We start from the raw sequence: 11,089 nt of genomic DNA on the forward strand, positions 1-11,089 counted from the left end.
TGCAAAGCCCTGCAGGGGAATCTGTTGCCCATATTTATTTCAAGTTCCTCCCTAGAAACTCCCAGCCTGATGGTGACCTCCCCTTGCCACTAGAAAATTATGAGGAAGATTTCAAATGATTGATTTTGTCAAGATTTGGAGCAGTTACTTGCAGGGGCTGTGCTTTGCAGCTGTCTTACACATTTCGAAACAGTTTGCAAATTTGTAATACCTCCAAATCAGGTTGACTATATTCTCTTTTTGATGTGCTAAAGAAGAATAGGAATCTATGCACTTGACTCTAGCTGTGCCCGTATGTGTGGCATGCAGTGCCCCGCTGTCAGCTCCTGCACTTGTACTGCACTCAGTGCTATCTTGAATTAATCACCTTGTTTCTCTTGGCGTTAATTTTATTTTCTTCGCAAACAGAAACAGCTTATCCCTATCACACAAGAATATTGAAAAGATTCCAAAAACCTCATCACTAAAGGGTTACTAAGAGCTCTTTAAAATTATTAGTAAATGCAGTACTAATAACAGCCCAGACTTGAAAAGAACTTACTCTGCTTCAGGCTTGGTTTATTTGCATATTTCAACTCATCAGATTCTTCTTCAGAGAGGTTAAGAAACTTGCCCAGATTCACTGATGTGGTAAAAGGTGCAGCAGAGATACAAAGACACACAATCTGGCTCTAAAACCTACGGGCAAGATGTAGGATTTTAAAATTTTAATTTTTGGAATAAGTAATAATTCACAGGTTTCAAAAGCAAAAATGGTACACAGTGAGAAGTGTTGCTTCCACTGCATCCACCCTGTTCTGCCATCTGCTCTCTCCCTTGCAGTACACACATCCAGTATTTTCTGCAGTTACAAACAAAAACAAATGCAAAATCTTATCCTCCCCTTCATGAAACAAAGGCATAAAATTGTGGTCCCTACTCTGAACTTTGCTTTTCGACTGAACCATCTGTCCTGAGACCTTCCCCGAGCACGACAGAGAAGGCAACCTCCTTCACGTTCAGCTGTATAGTGTTCCATTGTGAGAACCTACCCTAGTTTATTTAACCATCCTCCCTCCACCTACAGAAATGGCTTCTACACTATTAGTTCCACGTACGTGCCTTATGTGTATCCTTTTGTAACTGTGCAGAGACTTCTGTAAGATGAATTTCCAGAATGAGGAGAATTGGTTTAAAGAGGGACAGTATTTGAGATATGTATTGCATAGATATCGCCACACAGTCCCCTCCCAAGATGGTACCATTTGCGCTGCCCCCAGAAACGCTAAGATTGCTCGTTTCCCAACAGTCTCACTCACAGGGTATGTTATTGAACTTTTGGATTTTTGCCAATATAAGTGAGAACAGCATCTCAGCATAATTTAAATTAACATTTTAAAAATTATGGTAAGTTTGAGTATGTTTTCATTGGCTTAAGGGCCACTTATACTTCTTTTTATGTGATTTGTCTATGTCCTTGCCTGTTTATCTTTTGGCTTGTTGATCTTTTTTAATCTCAATTTCTAGAAGTTTATATACATAGAAAAATAAACCATTTCTACATGATAGGAGTTGCAAATATTTTTCTTGTTTTGCATTTGCTTTTTTTTTTGCGGTACGCAGGCCTCTCACTGCTGTGGCCTCTCCCGTTGCAGAGCACAGGCTCCGGACGCGCAGGCTCAGCAGCCATGGCTCACGGGCCCAGCCGCTCCGCGGCACGTGGGATCCTCCTGGGCTGGGGCATGAACCCACGTCCCCTGCATCGGCAGGCGGGCTCTCAACCACTGCGCCACCAGGGAAGCCCCTGCTTTTAATTTTGATATTGCGAGTGCATTTTTAATTTTTCTGTTTTTGAATTAAGGTATAGGACTTTATCAGACAAAGATAAATACTGTATGATATCACATATGGGGAATCTAACATATACAACGGACTAATGAATATAACAAAAAGAAGCAGACTCACAGATATAGAGAAAAATCTTGTGGTTACCAGTGGGGAGAGGGAAGTGGGGCAACACAGGGGTAAGGGATTAAAAGGTACAAACTGTTATGTATAAAATAAGCTACAAGGATATATAGTACAACACCGGGAATATAGCCAGTATTTTATAATAACTATAAATGGAGTATAACCTTTAAAACTTGTGGATCACTATATCGTACACCTGTAACATATAATGTACAGCAGCTACATTTCAGTTTAAAAAAGTTAGGATTTTAATGTTATAAGTTAGTAATTATTCAAAGTTTAAATAGATTTATTCAATAAAAATACGTTGAGAGCTTACTACTGTGCTTCCCACCTTGTGCTAAATGTTTGGGACAAAACTGCTCCCCTGGGAATGTTCCTAATCTGGTGGGTGAGATGGTTGGATAAGTAAATTATTCCAGGGTGCCAGTGGTAAGAGTGACAAGAGAAATATGAAAAGGGGCTATAAGATTACAGATGGTTTGATTTGAGAAACTTGTGAAAGGAAGTTATTTTTAAGCAGGGTCTTGAGGGATGTGTAGGAGTTTGACAAATGAAAGGGAAGGTAAGGGTAGGTTAAGTTCTCATAGCTTATCTCCTGAGGGATTAGGTCCATTGGTAGCAAGATAGTTTGATTTTTCTTGTATCAATTTGCCAAAACACAGGTAATAATCCCAACTATCTCTTAACTAAATAAGAAGTGATATAGTACTCTTACCTGAAGGAAACTTACTATGGTTAGAATTCTGCAAAGGTGAGTAAGCTTGTGGTGGCTTCAGACTCTCGATGTCTACCTAATGTCACTCTCTTCTAACCATCTGATGTCAGCTCTGGTATTTCAGCTCTAGAATTAAGAGAAGAAAAAAGGCCTGAAAAGGCATTTAGGGCTGGTGTGTCTATAGTCTTTGATCATGGCAACTCTAATAGCTTTTTCTTTTAGGTGAGTCTCACAGTTTCTGCAGAACTGGAAATTGTCTTCACAAGGCCCCAAATCACCTCTTCACTGGCCAGTTCAAGTGTGAGCTAAAGTTGAATCACAAGCAGGGAGAGAGAGTGGACTCAGATGCTGACTGGTCTTCGTGAGTGGGGAAAGCTGGGACTTACCACACTGGTTCAAGTGGCAACACGGTTGTTGCCTACCCAACCCGTTCTCCCCTCTGTTTCACCAATGGAGCTCCTGTCTGGTTCAGAGAGGCAAGGAGACCCGTTCAGCAGTATACTCTGACTGTATCTGGTCTACTCTAGGCCAATCATGTCAATCGAGTTCCTCTCTTGCAAAACTGGATCTCTGGCCTCCACTGAAGTTCAGAGTGGTGTGACCCTGTTAGGGCCAATAATGCACAAGGGGAAGTCTGCCGGCAGGTTTCTGGGAAGGCTATTGCTTCCTAAAAAAAAAAAAAAGACAAGATAGCTGGTGCCTGCCTTCACTGCTTCCTCCTGCCCTGAATGCAGGTGTGATGCCTGCCACTGCAGCAGCCATCTTGTGACCAAGAAGCTTGCAGAATTTTTGCAGGGACATCAGCCCTGACATCATGTTGCTAACTGAACATAGCAGTTGCCTATGTCTAGACTTCTTAGCATGTGAGTAAAATAAACATCCTCCCTCTCTTAAGCTACTGTTGATCAGGTTTTCTACCAAGTGGTCAAGCAGCAGTGTGGTGGCCACTTAGAACGTGATGAGGTTGGCTTGCCGCACTTTGAAGGAGACATCGAGCCCAGGTGGATTTAGACAAGATCAGCGTGCGTCAGCTACCTGTGTCCCAGTCCCACAGGACTACACCAAACAGAAAGGGCCCAACGATGCTGGTGACACGAGCAGTGGGACACTCCGTTCCTGAGGACCACAGCCAAGCAGTTTTAGAGTCTGCATCTGTTTCTGAAGACAGGGGACAGGTGGAAAGTCCCGTGCCTCCTGGGAACCAGGGGAACAGATGAGAAACTGCCTGTGGCATCTCCCACAGGTAGGGCAGTGGATGGAAAACAGCTTGGTGACATTTCCTGTCAAAACTGCCTCTCTTGCTGAGTTCCTAAGAGGATGACAGACATTCACCAAGACAAGTCAGGCTGCGGCTGGGCCTTGCCTCCGAGGCCTGTGGGAGGACCTGGCATGAGGGAACCACGGCAGAGCTGGCCTCCTACAAACTGCAGATAAAAGCCTTTCTGATCGAGAGAGTTCTCATCCCAAGGTAGCATGGGAAAAAGGACTTAAGCTTGTTAAAGGACACATGTTTTTCAGAGGAATAATATATTCTGTTTAGAGTTTTATCTTTTGCTGAAATATTTCGCAGTGTCTCATAAGACTAATTACAAGGACATTTCCCTGCATGCAAAGGTAGTGTCGAAGTACATCCCCAGGCATTGGCAAGGACTGATTCCAAGGTCTTGAGAGTGTGTGTGTGTGTGTGTGTGTGTGTGTGTGTGTGTGTGTGTGTACGCAAACATGTGTGTGCAGACGAAACATTAGCAGCGCACATCACAGAACCCCAACACACTGTATCAACCTACTTTCTGCATCTGACTTTCAGAAGTGATGTGTCTTATGACATGTTCAAATTCATCCTCAGCCGTACAAACTGGCTCGTCTCACTCTTATTTCTTAAATAAATCATACAGATGTTGAAATGTGACATTCCAATCTTAACAAGCCTTAAAAGAAACATTTCTACAGCCATCGCCTCTTCATGCCCGAAAGAAAAGCTCAAATCACTGCCAAAACAGAGCACAGGTAACAAGCCTTGTTCATTTTTCACCCTAACTAGCACCGCTTATTCATCTGTCACACCTACGACATCGGGAGATGTTACTGCTACTCGTGATTCAAAGTCTTCATAGCATATCACCTTAATGTCCTGAAGTAGAATTTATGATGTCTGTATATGACTCATCCTGGATATCCACAGGGAGATAAACAAGATGGGCTTTTTACTGCAGAGTGGAATAGATGCTCTTTGAGTTGGAAGGGAACTGAAGATCTGAACCTCACCACCCCCGTGGTACTGGTGAAGGCAAAGTAATTAACCCAAACTGTTACTGAACCGAACTGGGGTCCCCTGGCCTACACACAGTAAGGCCAATCTACTGACACCGGATTGTGGTGAAGGAAAGCACAGCGTTTACTGCAGGCCCAGGTGCCAAGCAAGGAGTCCAGGGCAGCTAGTGCCTAAAAGACCCAAACTCCCCGAAGGCTTTCAAGGAAAGAGTTTTAAAAAGGGTGAGGGAGGGGTTTTGAGGGGGGGATGTGATGAGCTCATGGGCATGCTTCTGATTGGCTGGTGGTGAGGTAATTGTGGGTCAACATCATCATCCAGTCTGGGGTCTACGTGCTGTCGGTCAGCATACAGTTAACTTCTTCCACCTGGTGGAGGTTTTAGTATCTGCAAAGCAGCTCAAAAGATATGACTCAGAATATTTCTCCATAGCCCTTGAGGAGGAACTAAAGGTCCTTGACTTTGTTTAATGACTAAACAATTATTATTTTGTCTTGCTTGACTGTTTTCCTTTCTTTCTGCATTTTCTCACTTCTCTGATTAAATTTACTCTTTCACTAAAGTTTTTCTACAGACAAAAGGCAGGTGGAGGGCTTCCCTGGTGGCGCAGTGGTTGAGAGTCCACCTGCCAGTGCAGGGGACACGGGTTCGTGCCCTGGTCCGGGAAGATCCCACATGCCGCAGAGCGGCTGGGCCCGTGAGCCATGGCTGCTGAGCCTGCGCGTCCGGAGCCTGTGCTCCGCAACAGGAGAGGCCACAGCAGTGAGAGGCCCGCGTACCGCAAAAAAAAAAAAAAAACATGCTGAGTAATGTCGACGAAAATAATCAATAAACAATCAATAATAAGAATAGAAAAGAGATTTGACCCAAACCAAGGAGCAGTCCCACTTCCCAGATGACTCTGAGAAACTGCTCCAGAGAAGCAGGGTTTTCAGCACTTTTTTTTTTTTTTTTGTATACAGCAGTGTGTGTATGTCAATCCCAATCTCCCAATTTATCCCTCCCCCGCCCGCCTTCCCCCTGGTAACAGGAGAATCTTAAAGTTAAAATTAAAGTTATGGTGAAAGCCTTTCTTGGCTGTAGCCAGCTGAGGACAGCTGTGGCAGCCGGCAGCCCCAGGTAAACTTATCTCTTCACTGTGAAATGCCATAAATTTTCATTAGATGATCAATAGAAATGACATGATTGCTCAGGAGCTCAACCCTGATATTTAACTTTCCTCTCCTCGACCTTAACGAGGGCACATATCAGAGCCATGGAGTGGGGTGACATTTACGGCCCTACCACTCCGCTCTGTGATTAGACGCAGATCATTCAGAGGTTAGACTATGGGCCAGTGGTGAGGCTAACATGTTCTAAATGGCAATCGTGGTCATCACAAAACTTGGAATAAGAACAACAAACAATATCCTGTTTCTCAAGTTGCGCTTCCCTGTGCCACAGTGGTGGTAGTTTGGAAGAAGCGTCTACTCTGTGCCAGGCCCGGAACCCAAGGGGGGAGGAGAGGAGGGACTTCTGGGACGATGAAGAAATAAAGACTATCAGAAGTTGGGGGAGGTAACGGGAAAAGATAAAAGTCACAGAACCTAAGTATGTTCATCAGGGTTCTCCACAAAGGGTTAAATTAGGTCTTGTAAGAGAGCAATCTGTGAACTTCACCTTTTTAAAGTTTTTAGTCAATTTATAAAACTTGACTCTTAGCCTTTAGGTCAAGGTATATCCGTGTTTTTAATTTTTAAAAATTTTTAATTTTTAAACATTTATTATTATTTTTATTCGAGTATGGTTGCTTTACAGTGTTGTATTAGTTTCTGCAATACAGCAAAGTGAATCAGCCACACGTATACATATATCCCCTGTATAAAATATATCCATGTTTCTTAATCCCAATTTCTAGACAAAGGAGAAACCAACTAATTCAGAATCTCAGGTGGGATGTGTGCTTTACTGTGTAGCTGTAAAGGTTTCTCAGAGCTGTAAGAAGAGTGATCTATCCACAGGATGTTTGTGATAGCTCTAATACCGTTATATCACGCTGCTGAACATTTGGGTGCAGACAAACTTCGTCATCCTTGAGACAATCTTTAGCTTTAGCAAATGTATCAATTAGTGAACCATCAGGCAAAAGCCACAGCCAATCTTTTAACTGCCAGGAGGGACCCTGAACCCAAACTGGTACAACCTGGTCTCCTACTCTTAAGTGTACTTAATGTACTCTTAAATGTACTTAGGGACTTCCCTGGCGGTCCAGTGGTTAGGACTCCGTGCTTTCACTGCCAGGGCCTGAGTTCAATCCCTGGTCAGGGAACTAAGATCCGCAAGATGTGCAGCATAGCCAAAACATTTTTTAAAAAACAATTTTTTTTAATTAAAAAAGAAATGCACCTAAGGGTCTGGTTACTACTCCATAAGGAACTGGGACAATAATTGTCCTGACCTCTGGCAGCATCCTCTCTTTCCTTCTCTGAATTATAGTTTCATTTTCTCATTGGCAGCCTTGCTTTTGCTTTTCATCTGATGGGACACATTTCAGATCCTGTAGAAAGTCTTTTGCATTAAGCATGGTTATCAATGTGGTATCGCTGCCTGACTTAGGATGGTAGATGCTCGAGATCCTTTCTTCTGGTTTGAGGGAAGCCTGGCTTGAGAAATTGGTCTCGGAGCTGACCACGTTCAGGACCCTGAGTCTCATGGGCAGAGGCATCCTCCTCTGTTACTGGTTTCAGTGGCCTCCTGCGGGAGGTGGTGTAGCGTCAGTTTTGAAACGTTGTGTTTCTTCTTTTCCTTGGACTCTTTCCTGGTCCTGTGTGTTTCGGGCAGCTGGGAAAGGGTACTTGGTAACACGGGATCCACAGGTGCTGTATTTGGGCCAGTCCACTGTTCAGGTACATTCCACCTCAGCATCCCCCAAACACCTCTGATTTAGGGCAGTTACATCATCATCTAGATCAGTCTTGATTAGAGATCTTTTCTTAGCCTTAATTTTGACTTTGCAGCAATATTTTCCACAGATTTAGCTTCAGACAAAGACCTCATCTGTTCTGTTTGTACAGTCCATACTTTGGGCCAATCTCTCTTTTTTTTTTTAAGGATAAGAAAAATGAATGCTTGGATTAGGACTTTTTTTTCTTTTTTTATAATTGAAGTATAGTTGATTTACAATGTTGTGTTAGTTTCAGGTGTACAGCAAAATGATTGTCATCTATCTATCTATTCTTTTTCAGATTCTTTTCCCTTATAGGTTATTACAAAATATTGAGTATATTTCCCTGTGCTATACAATAGGTCCTTGTTGTTTATCTATTTTATATACAGTAGTGTGTATATGTTAATTTCAAACTCCTAATTTATCCCTTCCCATTTTCCCCTTTGGTAACCATAAGTTTGTTTTCTATGTCTGCATGTCTATTTCTATTTCATAAATAAGTTCATTTGCATCTTTTTTTTTTTAGATTCATAAGTGATATCATATGATACTTGTCTTTCTCTGTCTGACTTACTTCACTTAGTATGATAATCTCTAGGTCCATCCGTGCTGCTGCTATTTCATTCTTTTTTATGTGGGCCGATCTCTATCAAGGTTACCCACTCTTCATCTTCAATTCACAGCTCCTCTGCTTCTGCTAAAACTTTATCTGCTGCTCGTTTAACTTGAGCAGATCCCCAAAGATCTATTTCTAGGGGGCATGTCTGTCTATATTTGTTGATGTCGCTGTTTCACCACGAGATATCCAAGTTCGTCTTTCCAGTCAGGTCTTCTAACCATGGGAATATTTTCGGTGGCTGCAGTAGGACATGACCAGCAGGATGAGGTAGGTGCACATTATTAAGTAGGAATAAGATAGACTCCAATGTGTGGGATTCTCTGGGTTGGTTTCCTTTCCAGTCTCCCAGACCACATAGTTGGTCTCGGCATTCTCCGGCTGCTAGAATGCCTGGCAGTCACTGTGTCGGCCTTCAGCACCATCTCCTGGGTGTTGTACTATTGCAGGAGGCTGAGCACACGTGTCTTCCCCTGGCGTCAGCACCTCAATGAACCAGCAGTACTAACAGCTGGCCATGCCTATGATAGCAGCTGGGCCTCCAAGCGTCCCACACTGTGAGGCCTCAGAAAGCCACGTGAGAACATCTTACTAGGTCTTTTCCCTCTTGATGTCATTTTTTTATAAGAGCAGGGTCCAAAGTGCCTATCTACAGCAATCACCTTCACTAAGAGGGGTTCTCCAAATATTTCACACTTCACCTGTCTAAAACTGGCCTCTGGACGACCTGCTTATGTCCACCTAAACCTGCTTCTCTCACAACCTTTCCCGTCTTAATAAATACAGTCAGCCCTCTATACTTGTGAGTTTGCCTCTGTGGATTCAACCAACCGTGGATTGAAAATATTCAGAAAAAAAAATTCCGGAAAGTTCCAAAAAGCAAAACTTGAATTTGCCACACTCTGGCAACTATTTGCATAGTATTTACATTATATTAGGTATTTTAAGTAACCTAGAGATGATTTAAAGAATACAGGAGGATGTGTGTAGATTATATGCAAATATCATGCCATTTTATATAAAGGATTTGAGCATCCTCGAATTTAGGTATCCGCAGGGCCATTGGGGGGTGCTGGAACAGATCCCCCCAAATAAGAGGGACCACTATAGTCCTACTCAGTTGATGAGGATCTTAACCAGAGTTATCCTTCATTTTTCTCTTGTTCCCACCCCATATCCAACCCAGCCAGAAATCCTGTCTCTGGTCCAAACCCAGTCATCTCTGGGGAGGTTTTCTATAATAACTCCCTATGTGGTTTTCCCATTTCTATTTTTAGCGTTCCCCCCCAAAACACATGCACATAGTTTAGTCTTTACACTATAGCCAGAGTTTTAAAAGGCAATTGGGATTGTGTCACTCTTTTGCCAATACACTCTAAATGCACCGACCAACCCAAAGTCCTTCCTGGGGCCTCCACGCCCTGCACAACTGTGTCTCTAGGTGTCTTTCTGACATGATTCACATACTCAATCCCTTGCTCACTCTGCTTGCCACACTGGCTGGTCCTCACAACTCCCCTGCCTGTGTCTGCTCTTGTACAAGCCTGCCCCAGGTCCTTTGCACCTGCTGTTCCCACAGCCTGGAGCTGCTTCTTCTAGGCAGCCCAAAGCTGGATCCTCAATTCACCCACTTCCCTGCTCAGAGACACCTCTCCTCTAGAGAACTCTATTTAAAATGTCACTCCCATCACCTCATCCTTCTTTATTTTTTATCATATCATTTATGGTGACCCAGTATCAGATGGAAACACTGGAACTTCAAACTGTCCTTATTTCTCTGTTTTTTCCCAAGGACAATTCTGCCAAAGGTAAGGATAATCCAGTGTACAAATAATGGGAACATGCATGTTCAGAAATTGACTGTAATTTGAACTCAGGTCCTGTTGCATCCCTTTGTGGCTCCCTGTGGACTGCTGTAATAACATTTTATAACAGTCTGCCAGACACAATTTAAAACTAAACTCTAAGTTCTTTTCCCCTAACGTTTCTGAGTAACAATCCCAGCCCTGACCATGCAGGGGGTCTGCAGGAGGTGATTTACTGGAATGGTGTATACACCAACCTGGGATTGGTACAGTGGCATCAGTATCATATTTGCCAAATTATGTTGCTAATGAGGACATTTCCAGGGAGTTTCAATGACAGACTCTTCATTTACTTCCAGAGCTACACGTCCAACTCCAACAGCCCCAGAAACAAGCTTGGTGACATCAGGGCATAAATCACTCTGCAAGTGGGCAAAGAAAATATGTCATGACTTACATTTGCCCCGTGTAATAGAAATTGAAGGAGAACGTTTATTATTTACTTACTTTGTTTCCTTTAGTTTTTAAAATTGTTCTAGTTGAACTATAAAACTCTACCAAATGTTTGGGCTTCCCTGGTGGCACAGTAGTTAAGAATCCGCCTGCCAATGCAGGGGACATGGGTTCGAGCCCTGGTCTGGGAAGATCCCACGTGCCACGTAGCAACTAAGCCCATGCACCACAACGATTGAGCCTGCCCTCTAGAACCCATGAGCCACAACTACTGAGCCCGCATGCCACAACAACTGAAGCCCATGCGCTTAGAGCTTGTCTCCGCACAGGACAGGCGACTGCAATGAGAAGC

The 11,089-nt window shown here is 43.3% G+C and overlaps 1 long non-coding RNA gene and 1 pseudogene across 1 annotated transcript; both read right to left on the reverse strand.

The window, feature by feature from the left end:
* Positions 1 to 715: 715 nt before the first annotated feature.
* LOC132530359 (uncharacterized) lies at positions 716 to 3,030 on the reverse strand. The gene is made up of 3 exons (XR_009543774.1): positions 2,902 to 3,030; positions 2,669 to 2,794; positions 716 to 841 (listed from the first exon to the last, which is right to left on the reverse strand). It is a non-coding gene; the product is annotated as an uncharacterized LOC132530359 (long non-coding RNA).
* A 1,685-nt stretch (positions 3,031 to 4,715) lies between these two features.
* Positions 4,716 to 10,571, reverse strand: LOC132530897 (parafibromin-like; annotated as a pseudogene).
* Positions 10,572 to 11,089: the final 518 nt, after the last annotated feature.

This window comes from Lagenorhynchus albirostris, chromosome 12, assembly GCF_949774975.1.
Source record: "Lagenorhynchus albirostris chromosome 12, mLagAlb1.1, whole genome shotgun sequence".
Classification (NCBI taxonomy): domain Eukaryota; kingdom Metazoa; phylum Chordata; class Mammalia; order Artiodactyla; family Delphinidae; genus Lagenorhynchus; species Lagenorhynchus albirostris.